Source organism: Loxodonta africana, chromosome 7, assembly GCF_030014295.1.
Source record: "Loxodonta africana isolate mLoxAfr1 chromosome 7, mLoxAfr1.hap2, whole genome shotgun sequence".
Classification (NCBI taxonomy): domain Eukaryota; kingdom Metazoa; phylum Chordata; class Mammalia; order Proboscidea; family Elephantidae; genus Loxodonta; species Loxodonta africana.
The window spans coordinates 132,420,842-132,433,870 of NC_087348.1; positions in this window are offsets into that span (position 1 = coordinate 132,420,842).

The window sequence follows — 13,029 nt, forward strand, 5'->3', positions numbered from 1 at the left end:
TGTAAGTTACCTCAGAGAGGTTTACCTAACCCGCACATGGGGGCTAGATATTGACACTTTATAGTCCAAGAAAGTTAAGCCTTGAGCCGTTATTTGACAATTAGACACAGCTTGGATCATCATTCTTTTATTCCCACCCCTGCCCCAGCCATGTTTAAAGCTAGTTTCCACATGACTAAACAGATTTATTTCACTAGGACTCGAATTAACTAAAACAACTAAAAACTCCAAATTGCCTGCCAACGAACTTTTCTGAAACTCTTAAGCCCTCTTTTCCCTGGATGCAGCAAATATTCAGAATATAGACTAAAACTCCAGTAGAATCTGTAAGTGCAATTTTTAAACAAAAGTCTCTCTTTTTCATTTCTCCTCTAGGACTGTATTTTGAGCCGGAACCAATTTCTTCCACACCCAATTATTTTCAACCCCGAGAATTTTCCAGTTGTGTTGGTTGTGAAGAAAACCCAAGCTGTCTCGACCAGATCTTCGATTCCTACCTTCAGACAGAGACACACCCGGACCCTTCACTCAGTTCCATGCAAAGCACGTCACACTATTTCCCAGACAGCTTCCAGGCTGCCCCTTTCTGCTTTAACCAGAGCCTGGTAATTTATCTCAGCTCCTTACAAAACTTGGTCGTTGCTTACTGTGGGCTGGTAATGCTTTGTGAGAGAGTTAGTGACATCTCTGGAGAAATCATACAAATACTGTCAACAGGAAATCAACAGAGAGAACAAGCAGGGAACCTTTTAAAAATTAGAAATGGCCACACATGACAGACCTTGAATCTTTAAATACATATGTATGTAATTCGAATTTCCCAAGGAAGTTGGTGTGTGGCGACAAAAAGAGATTTCCTAGCAATATTCATTTAATGTTTTTTAAACTGCGAAGCTGAGTCCTATTAATTGGAAATCACTGATTTGCACAGTGGCCCTTAGGACACCCGACATAGGTTGCTGAATGGATTTTTGAATTCTTAAAAAGGGAATTAAGGCTGTGTCTAACAGTACCAAACTGTCATTCTGTTAGGGGAGTTTGGTTTGGTTTTGCCACTGAATTAGTGCTACTGACTGGCTCTTTTGGTCTGCCATAGGCACAAGAACTCATGTGGGCTGGAGCTGGCTAGTAAGAATGAAGCTCTAATACTTGAAAGAATTTGGATTAATCCCTGTGCTTCCTGCACCTAAAATGTTTGAAAATGTGTTATCCTTTAAAATCGAGTAAGGTTTCCATTAGTAGATTCTAGTTGTTTTAGATAATTTTAGAGACTCACCATATAACTCTTCAACCTTAAAAAGTAAGTTGTTTTTTAGAAATGGAAGTACTTTTCGGTTTTGATTTGTCAGAAATTCATGTAGGTATCAGATCAGAATTTAGAGGGGTTGGAAGTTAGCTCCATGGAATATGCATACCATCACCTGGGGAACAGAGGGCTCCAGTCACCCTCCAACTTAGGCTTTATCCGTAACGACTGTAGACCTGCTTAAGACAAAGCAAAGCCCTGGTGGTGCACTGGTGAAGAGCTTGGCTGCTAACCAAAAGGCTGGCAGTTCAAATCTGCCAGCTGCTCCTTGGAAACCCTGGGGAGCAGTTCTACCCTGTCCTCTAGGGTCACTATGAGTCAGAATCAACTCGACAGCAGGGAGTTCTTTTGGTTGAGAGAAAGCAGAAGATCCCTTTCTCCTCAGAAGTCTTTAGTGGTGGTTCAAACAGTTTCGCATGCTGGGGTATCCCAGACATGGGGTCGTTAAGGATCTCACTGCTACCTTCCCGTGGTCACCTTGGTCTCCACAGTCAGGGTGTAGAGAAACATGCCCTGTGCCACCTGCAGCCTATAGTGTGCCCCACAGAAGGATTTGATGTGCAGGTGACTCGAAGCACAGTGGGAATTTGTAGTTTAAGAACAAAGCATCCTCCAAAGTACGGTTATAACAAAGAAAGCCAGTGAATCGAGGCAATTAAGTGTTGGAAAAGAAATAGGTAAATATAGAACATGAAATCATGTAGTCAGCAACTAAAATTACTTCTGCAGACTCGGGCTGTTTTTTGTTTTGTTTTGTTTTTTGTCTAATTGTCTTTCTCTGAGTTAATAAATCCACACACTATTCAGTTCTTTTGATCCTGTTTAAGTTATCAGGTCCTTTGTCCCCTGGTATTTGTTTCTCTAGACCTCAGGATCGCCTTCAGATTCCTCCACTCTCTCTGGCTCCTTAGACTACAGTTACTCACCGGCCCAGCTGCCTTCCTACACTCCAGAGAATTACAGTCCTCCACCTTCTCTGGACAGCAGAAACTGTGGATATCCCTCAGAAGACTACTCCTCCCATCACCTGCCCTCGTACAGCCAGTACAACCACCTCTCCTCCGCCCCCGCCCCGGTCTGTTACTGTGCATCCTGTGAGGCAGAGCACTTGGACAGCATCCGGGCATCGGAGTGTTTTTCCTATCCCAGCACAGACTTGATGGATTTTGCAGCCAGCGATTTCTATAAAAGGGAAACAAACTGTGACATCTGCTATAGTTAATAGAGATGACATTAATTTGAATCCTGGCAGTCATTTTCACCCCATTTTCCTGTTACATCTAGTTGACAGCTCGAAATATGCAACCCGTTAATGAAATATCACAGGTGCATTTGACATGCCACCATTTTCAATGTTCTGATGCTAACTTAGGCGTTGATACGAAGTCCTCAAACCCGTCACAGTGCCACTCCTCCTTTGTACACATACAGTTAAAATTTTATTAGGAACTTTCAGTTGCCTTACTTTTCTCTATAATGAACAAATTCTCATTTTTTTACTAATAAATACTTTTGTATTATTTTAAATGTTTGTTTTTTTTTCTTCTAGTAGTTGTTCCCAGTTGGTTTGAATATCATCAATTAATTCTGGAAATCATTAATTACTGTTCAGTGATTTAATTTTACTTATTCAAGAGTCTGAATTATTTTTTCTAAATTTTATTTATTTCGTTGTTGAGAACATAAACACAGCAAAATATACACCAATTCAACATTTTCTACCTGCAAAATTTAGTGACTGATTAAATTGAGTTGTGTAGCCAATTCTCACCCTCCTTTTCTGAGTTGTTCCTCCCGCATTAACATAAACTCACTGCCCTCTAAGGTACCTATTTAATCCTTGTAGTTGCTGTCGTCAGTTTGAGCCTGTGTATATAGTTCTTAAAAGAGGATAATGCTCAAAAAAATGCCCAAGGCAGACATTTTTTCTAGTTAAGCTAAACTATTGTTCAGTTTTAAGATGAACTTAGGGGATATTTTTGGTTTAAGTTTTAAAGATTATCTCAGGGAAATAGTTTCAGGGGTTCACCCAACCTCCATGACTCCAGAAAGTCTAGAGTCCATGAGAATTTGAAATTCTGTTCTGCATTTCCCCCTTTTGATCAGGATTCTTCTGTGGAATCTTTGGTCAAAATTTTCAGTAAAGGAGGCAGTTGTTCGTGGAGGCAATTAGCCACACATTCCATATCCTCCTTTTTCTGACTTTTCTTTCTCTGTTGCTCTGGGTGAATAGAGACCAATTGTTGTGCCTTGCGTGGCCACTTGTAAGCTTTTGAGACCCCAGACTGTACGGAATGAACTAGGAGGTAGAACAGAGGCACTAAACACAACATCAGGCCAATTAACTGGGATGTCCCATGAAATCATTATCCTAAACCTCCAAGCCAACGAACCACATCCCATACGCAGCCTCAACAGCTACTCTTTTTTTTGTTTGTTTTTTTGGCATTGTTGTAAATATATCACACAACTCCTGCCATTTCAACTTATTAAAAGTGTACAACTTATTGATAGCAATTACAACAATCAGCTGTGCAACCATACACTTAATCAATGTGATTTTTCCATCACCTTTAACACTCCTTTTCCTCTTCCCTCCCACCCCTGGTAACCGCTAATCAACTCTGGTATCTGTACATTTGTCTTTTCTTGTATTTTTATATAAGTGAGGTCATATAATATTTGTCCTTTTGTTATTGGCTTATTTTACTCAGCATAATGTTTTCAAGCTCCATCCATGTATCAAGACTTTATTTCTCCTACTGGCTAAGTAGTATTTCATTGTATGTATGTACAATGTTTTGTTTATCCATTGATCTGTTGATGGGCATTTAGGTTGTTTCCACATTTTGGCTATTGTGAGTAGTACTGCAATGAATATTGATGTACAGTTCTCTTTTTGAGTCTCTACTTTCAAGTCTTTTGGGTATATACCTAGGAGTGGAATTGCTGGGTCATATGGTAGTTCTGTTTTTAGTTTTGTGTGTGTGTGTGTGTTTTATGTCATATTTTTTTAATAACAGTTATAAACTAGTTTCTCAAAAATTTATACACAAATTCTTTTGTGACTTTGGTTACAACTCCCTCAATGTGTCAGCGCTCTCCCCCTTCCCCTTTATACCCCAGGTACCCTGTATCCAATTGTCCAGGTTTTCTGTCCCTTCCTGCCTTCTCATCTTTGCTTTTGGGCAGGTGTTGTCCATGTGGTCTCTTATACCTGATTGATCTAAGAAGCATGTTCCTCGTGTGTGTTATTGTTTGTTTCATAGGCCTGTCTAATCTTGGACTGAAAGGTGGATTTTGGGAGTAGCTTCAGTTCTGAATTAGCAGGGTGTCCAGGGGCCATAGTCTTGGGGATTCCTCTAGTCTCTGTTAGACCAGTATGTCTGGTCTTTGTGTGTGTGTGAATCTAAATTTTGTTCTGCATTGTTCTCCCACTCTGTCCGGAACCCTCTATCATGATCCGTATCAGAGAGCTTGGTGGTAGTAGGCAGGCACCATCTAGTTCTTCTTGGCACAGGCTAGTGGAGGCTGTGGTTCCTGTGGTCCATTAGTCCCAGTAACTCAATCCCTCAAGCTGTTTGCATGTGCCTAGGAAGCTTCTGTGGCTTCGCCTTGGTCAAGTTGTAGTGACTTCTCCTATATTGTGTGTTGTCTTTCCCTTCGTCAAAGTTAACACTTGTCTACTGTCTAGTTAGTGATTTCTCCTGCCCATCCGTCCCTTCCCTCATAACCATCAAAGATTGTTTTATTCTGTGTGTAAATCTTTTCTTGGGTTTTTATACTAGTGGTATCATACAATATTTGTCCTTTTGTGATTGACTTATTTCACTTAGCAGATTCATCCATCTTGTGAGATGTTTCTCAAAGTCATCATTGTTCTTTATTGTTGTGTGGTATTCCATTGTGTGATTGTACCATAATTTATCTATTGTCATGGGTTGAATTAAGTCCCCCCAAAAATGTGTGTATTAACTTGGTTAGGCCATGATTCCCAGTGTACTGTGGTTGTCCTCCATTTTGTGATTGTAATTTTATGTTAAAGAGGTTTAGGGTGAGATTGTAACACCCTTACCAGATCACATCCCTGATCCAATGTAAAGGGAATTTCCCTGGGGTGTAGCCTGCACCACCTTTTATCTCTCAAGAGATAAAAGGAAAGGGAAGCTAGCAGAGAATGGGGAACTCATACCACCAGTAAAGCAGCACCAGGAGCAGAGTGTGTCCTTTGGACACAGGGTCCCTACGCCTGAGAAGCTCCTTGACCAGGGGAAGATTGAAGACAAGGACCTTCCTCCAGAGCCGACAGAAACAGAAAGCCTTACCCTAGAGCTGATGCCCTGAATTTGGACTTTTAACCTACTTTACTGTGAGGAAATAAATTTCTCTTTGTTCAAGCCATTCATCTGTGGTATTTCTGTTATAGCAGCACTAGATGACTAAGACATGCATTCATCTGTTGATGGGCACTTAATGTTTTTTCCATCTTTTTTGGTACAATGCTGCAGTGAACATGGGCGTGCATATGTCTATTTGTGTGATGGCTTTTATTTCTCTAGGATATATTCCTAGGAGTAGGATTACTGGATCATATGGTATTTCTATTTCTAGCTTTTTAAGGGAGTGCCATATCATTTTCCATAGTGGTTATACCATTTTACGTAAGAGTTCCAATTTCCTGGCAACCTCTCCAACATTTGTTATTTCTGTTTTTTCTTTTTTATTATTACCAGCAATGTCGAGGTGAGATAGTATCACATAGTAGTTTTGATTTACATTTGTCTAATGCAATGGTAAACCCTGGTGGCATAGTGGTTAAGTGCTATGGTTGCTAACCAAGAGGTCGGCAGTTCGAATCCTCCAGGCGCACCTTGGAAACTCTATGGGGCAGTTCTACTCTGTCCTATAGAGTCACTACGAGTCGGAATCGACTCAACGGCAGTGGGTTTTTTTTTGTTTTTTTTTTTTTAATGATCGTGAGTATTTCCTCATGTGTCTGTTACCTGCCTGAATGTCTTCTTTGGTGAAGTGTCTGTTCATTTGCTTTGCCCTTTTTTTAATTGGATTATTTGTCTTTTTGTTATTGAGGTGTTGAAGTTTTCCATAGATTTTAGAGATTAGAGCCTTGTCAGATATGTCATAGCTAAAAAATTTTTCCCACTCTTTAGGTTCTCTTTGCCATTAAAGACAAGGAAGGACATTTTTAGTTTTTCAAGGAACCACTACACTGTTTTCCACAATGGCTCTACCAATTGGCATTTCTACCAGCAATGGAAAAGGGTTTCAATTTTCCCACATCCTCAATGTTTGTTATTTTTGGAGTTTTTTTTTTTTTTTTTTTTTTTTAAATCTTAGCCATCCTAAGGGGAGTGAAATGGTATCTCATTGTGGTTTTGATTTGCATCTCTCTGATGGCTAATGATGCTGAGCGTCATTTCATGTGTTTGGTGGCCATTTGAATGTCCTCTTTGGTGAAATGTCTATTCAAGTTCTTTGCCCATTTTATGATTGGACTATTTGTCTTTTAGTTGTTAAGTTGTTGAAGTTTTGTATATATTTTGGTTATTAGATTCTTGCTGGATATATGATTTCCAAAGATATTCTCTCAGTTTGTAGCTTGTCTTTTCACTTTTTTGGTAAAGTCTTTTGATGAACAAATGTTTTTAATTTTTATGTGAAAGTATCTTAATGTGGTAAGCTACCTTGGCTCCCACGGAATGATGGCTGGTAGACACAGCCGTGAAGGCAGAAAAGGGAAGATCACCTCGGTTCTAATGAGAGTGTACATCCTGGAGCAACATCAGAGAAAGACATTTATGAATAATTAGTTTCTCATATCTTACGTTAGTTAAGGAGACGTTAATATGACCAAAAAGTATACTTGCTGCACTGTAGATCATTCTTTTTCATTTCTAAAGTATTGTTTTGTAAACTTTCAAATACTTGATCTCTTTTCTCTTGAGACTGCCATACAGTTGATGTGCCCCGAAGACTGGAATTCATTGTTACCTTATATTTCTGATTTTCCACTTTGAGTCCTTAAACTCATGTTTACAGATTGATTTATAGAATTGACCATGTTGTTTACAACAGAATTTCAGAGTTCACTTCCTCTGAATAATCTATTTGAACAAGTCCAACTGCCTTTCAAGGTGAAGGGGAGCTACTTAAACTACCTATGCCAGATTACACTGTTCTAAAATAAGTGGAGTTTAGATAACGAGATATCTTTTCTTATCTTGTTTGCTAAAAGCATTAAAACATGGGACCTAATGCCAAAGGGAAGTCTGGGGAAATTTTTCATGTCCCAATATGCAGCACAGTAGTAGCAATAGTGGTCCCATTAGCACTGGCCACCACTTTCTGAGCTTTTCCTGTGTGCCAGGATTGTGCTTAGGGTTTTCTCACGCATTGTTTCAGTTAATCTTCACAATAACATTGGTAGCAAAATGAGACATTTAAGGCTCAGAGAAGTTAAGTAACCTGCCCAATGCCACCCAGCCAAGAAGCACCAGTGCCCTGCTCATTACTATTTCTCCAGTGGTGAGGAGTCTGAGCCACCATTTGTGAAAGACTGTTTGGTGAACCATTAGACCCCAGTGTGCTCCTGTTCACAAAGGTGTGTCACCATCACAACTAAGACCTCCTCAGAAAGCCAGCCTGCCTGGAGCAAACTAAGATGCCAAGCACAAGAGCTTCCAGAACGCCACACTTTGGAAACCTAAGGCAAGAAGCTGACTAACCGCCACCTCAGTGTGCCTCTTCCTGCCAGGAGACAAATATGCTTTCAAAATGACACCATCTGATTTTCCTCTCCCTAGGGCCTCGACTAAGGCTTAAGCAAACAGGACAAGCTGCAGCCTGCCTCATCAACAGTTGTGCCAGGGAAACAGAACAATTGCTGCCTTTCTGAAATGCCAATAAAACTAAATTTTAAATAGCTTCAGACTAAATTGAAACTGGCCTCTTGTCAACAAATGTCTATTCATAGGGACCGAAGCCCCTTATGTAACCTCCACTCCACCCCAGCAGCTGTCCCCAAAGGACAAAGAGGAGAGAACCTGAAGACGTCCAGTGGTTGGCACCAAGATATCTTTTTCCTAGATGCCAATCTTTTATCTTTTACTTCCATTCTCAGCCTTCAGTAGTCTTTTCTTTGTTGTTACAAGAGGTTTGCGTCGGTTATCTTGCAGATCTAACAGAGAGTATTTTCCTGTCTCCTTGTTTCTAGTCCTTTCTTCACTTCCCTTTTAGTTCTTGCCTAAATCTGGTATGAAATATAACTCATAAAGGAATTTGAGACGTGGGCAAATGTAGCTTCTATGCACCACACTGTTTAACTGCACTGTAAAGCCATCCCACAGATTGGGGCTAACAGATCACCTGGCACATAGCTAATTCAGTGGACCCTGCCCACCCAGTCTCATAGCAGCTACAGCTCATGTACAGAACCCTAAAAAAAAAAAATTGCCGTTGACTCAATTCCGACTTATAATGACAGGCCTGTAGCAGCAGGTAACACATCAGCCAGCAGCACTGGGACAATTTAGAGTGTCTCTCAATATACACCTGGGAAACTAGACAAACTGCAGATACTTATGCCTTAGTGTGGAGCCCTGGAGATGCAGTGATTAAGAGCTGGGCTGCTAACAAAAAGGTCTGTAGTACAAATCTACCAGGTGCTCCTTGGAAACCCTATGGGGCAGTTCTACTCACTATGAGTTGGAATTGACTCGATGGCAATGGGTTTGGTTTTTCTGGTATGCCTTAGCGTGAGAAAGCATGATTCAGTAAGTCGGTGGTAGGTTCCAGGCATCTGCATATTTTAAATGTACCCAAGATGATTCAGATACAGGAGGTCTTCTGTCTACACTTGAAAAATACCAACATAATCAAGTCTGAATTGTTCACCTGAAGGATATAACCAGTTAACCACTCATGGCAACCACATGTGTGTCAGAGTAGACCTGTGCTCCTTAGGGCTTTCGATGGCTGATATTTTTTAAATTAAATTGTCATGTCTTTCTTGCAGAACACATCTGGGTGGGCTCAAACTGTCAACCTTTCAGTTAGTGGCCCAATGTGTTAAACGTTTGCACCACCCAAGGACTCCTTGACGGATCTAGCAACGTAATACTAATAGATTACATGGACTAAGTTCTTTCTATGGGCCTGGTGCTGTGGGCACTATCTCATTTAATCCTTTTAACCATGTAAGGTAAATATTGTAATTGCCCTGATTTTTATAGATGATGAAATTGAAGCTTCAGATTATCTGATGCTCCGGTCTGCTCTCCTGGTCTCCAGGTATTCTTCCCAGAGGAATAATCTATTTGGAATTTGGTCCTTGGCCTAAAATATCACGTGTATATTTCTAACCAGTTTCTCACACCACAGAGGCATTTAATAAAATTATAAATGGAAGTTTGAATGAATTAATAATTTTGTTATACAGAACCAATAAAGAGAGAAATAAAACAAAATGCACATTAAGTGCTTACCCTGAGCAAGGCTGACTACATGCCTTCAAGATCCAAAGTCAAAAGTTAAATGCGGATGTGATTTTTAAAATACGGAACTGTGAGCGTTTCAGTTAGAATGGACTGTTTTTCAAACTCTTGGGAAACTAAAATTGGAAATAAACTCTTGCAGCTGAGAGAGAGAAGATGAGACAAAGCTGGAGGTAGTAAATGTTTGGAAATTGTTAGCTGAAGCAATGGCCCACAGCAGCAATGCTTTGGCAGCCGGCCTGAGCCTGCAGGTAGACATCAAGTGAGCAGGGCATAGATAAGGGTGATTGAAATGATGCGATGGGGCATGCTGCCTTTTGATGGAAAATGTTTTTAAAAACCATTATTCGGTCTAGAAAAATGAAGGTTAAAAAGAGTTACGATCTAAGCCAATGAAATTTTGGTTAATATAGATTAACATGAATATGGACTTATGGACATTTCCAAATCCTCTAAGCTATATAACCCTGAGCCCAACCCACTGGCAGGAAAGTAATGAACCTCATACCTCCATGCCTAAGCCCTAGACCATTGAGTGACAATCTTTGGGGTGGGATCTGAGCATTAGTATTTTTTTAACTCTTCATTTTGAAATTACAGGAGATATCATTTTGAATTAAGGAGATGTCCTACCTAAAACGTGATTGACCTATGGGGTTTCTCAAAGCTTTGGGGGCTAGATTTAAGTGTGGCCAGAGGATGGCCATTCACAGGCAAGTGGCTCTGAGCTTTAAAAGGCAGGATGATTGACACCATTTTTTCTGTTCCAAGAGCCCTCTGAGCAAAATGGGGAAGCTGGAGGATGAGTAAATTTGAGTGACACACCTTGCGTAATAATAAAGCTCCAGACTCATTGAGGGCAGGCATCTGCATCTATCGTGTGATATCGCAAAATGTTTCTCTTGCTTTAATATGAACAGAGAACATACTGATTGTCCTCAGGGAATGTGGACTTGTGTGTGTCTATGTGTATGAGAGGCAGAGAGATCCAGTAGTTACCAGCTGGATAACCAGGAAAGAAAGATGAGACATCTGCCCCTTAACCTGCTGATATTGGACCTGCAGCACCAGAGCTCACTGGGACTCTACCACCTCCCTCTCACCTAGTGGTGATTCTTGATTGGATAACTTAGATTTCAAGAAGAGCTCTGCTGTGGGTTATTGAAGTCCTAGGCATTGCCGCGATGAGGGGGTGGGGAAGTCCTAAGGATGGAACGATTTGTGGGTGGGTCATCCCTTTTCCTTCCAGCCAACTCTGACCATGGTGACCTCAAGTGTGTCAGAGTAGGACTGTGCTCCATAGGGTTTTTAATGGCTGATTTTTCAAGTAGAATGCCAGGCCTTTCTTCTGAAGTACCTCTGGGTGGACTCAAACTTCCATCCTTTCAGTTAATAGACAAGAACATTAATTCTTTGCACCACCCATGGTTATGCAAAGAAAGAGGAGCTCTCCTCTGAAATGAACACTAATTAGAGGACAAGGAAGCTAAACTAGGAATTCGGGCATGTCCCCAAGTGGGCTCCCTGTGAGAGTTTTAACTTGGGGGTGCATTTCATTTGTATGGTGAGTACAGTCCTATTTAGCATTCTGTTTGAATTTTTCCCCTCCGCCATTATAATCCTAATGGTTAACCCAACTGAAGGATCGCCAGTGGCACTGCAGGAGAAAGACCTGGTGATCTGCTTCCATAGAGATTATAGCCGAGAAAACTCTACGGGGCAGTTCTAGTCTGTCACATGAGGTCACTATGAGTCAGAATCAACTTGACAACGCCCAACAACAACAACCGATCCCAAGTGTTCAGTGACGTCTGGCACATCATAGAGTTCTGGGTGGAAGCAGAGAATTAAAGAGAATCATGGACTACCCCATTCACCCCTTTCTGCTGAGACCCATAAGGAGCTGGTAGCATCTTATTGTAGGTGCCTATGGGTCTGGAGGAAACCCTAGTGGTGTAGTGGTTAAGAGCTGCGGCTTCTAACCAAAAGGTCAGCAATTCGAATCCAACAGACACTCCTTGGAAACTCTGTGGGATAGTACTACTTCGTTCTATGGGGTTGCTATGAGTCAGAATCCACTCGACAGCAATGGGTTTGGTTTTTTGGTTTGGTGAGTCTGAAGCTTATAGGAGATGATCTGCAGCCAGTGAGTGGTGGCCCCTGGGGGAGGAAGATTTCTGGGAAGGGCATGAATGTTTGAGAATAAAAGAACCTGGAGCTTGGGCCCACAAATAAGGGGTAACATTAGGACAAACAAAAGAAAAGTTTTTATACAGTGAGTGGTAAGCTTAAAAAAAACATGTTACCCCTACAGGTTGAACATTTAAATAGTTTCAAGAAGGGTTTATATCAATTTGACTGATAATATTTTAGGACTGGAAAGGCACCTACAGATAGCCTAGTTCAGTGGTTCTCAGCCCTCGCAGCTCATTACAGTCACCTGGGGGTGGTTTTAAAAAACACTGACGCCCAAGCCCCAGACCAATGAATCACAATCTCTGGAATGGGATTTGAGCATTAGTACTTTTTAACTCTTTATTTTAAAATTACAGGAAGTTGCAAAAATAATACACAGAGTCCCGTGTACCCTTCACCCAGCTTCCCCCAATGCTGACATATAACTACAGTACAATGTCAAAACCAGGAGAGTGACATTGATATTATGCTCTCAACTAGACTGCAGATCTTACTCAGTTTGCTCCATGTTTTTACATGCATTTACTTATGTATGTAGGTATGTGTGTGTTCTTATGCAATAGGCATTCATATTTTTGCTATTCACAAGATCCTAAAGCACAGCCAGGGTTGAAACCCAGTGGTCTAGTCCAACTAACCCTCATTTCACAAGTGAGGAAATCCAGAGTGGCAAAGTGACTTGTCCAATGACACAATCACCTTTCGGCAGAGAAGGCAGTGGACTTGCTTAGGCCCGTGCCTGCTCTTTGCTGTACCCAGAATTCCCTCCACTTCTCTGTGGATTACAGATCAATAATGCACTAGTGACAAAGAGCTGGTTGTCTGGGGGCAGCAGCAGGAGGAGGAAGGGGTTTGCACCTAATTTTTGAGGTCACCTTAGGGAACATACACAAAGCACAATCTTTGGTAGCCTTTCCAGCCTCATAGGCTTATTGAAAGAAGTTTTTAAAAAAGATATGTAAAAAGCATAGTCCCTTACCAATAGTAAATATCTCTCCATGTTTGCTGTTATTATCA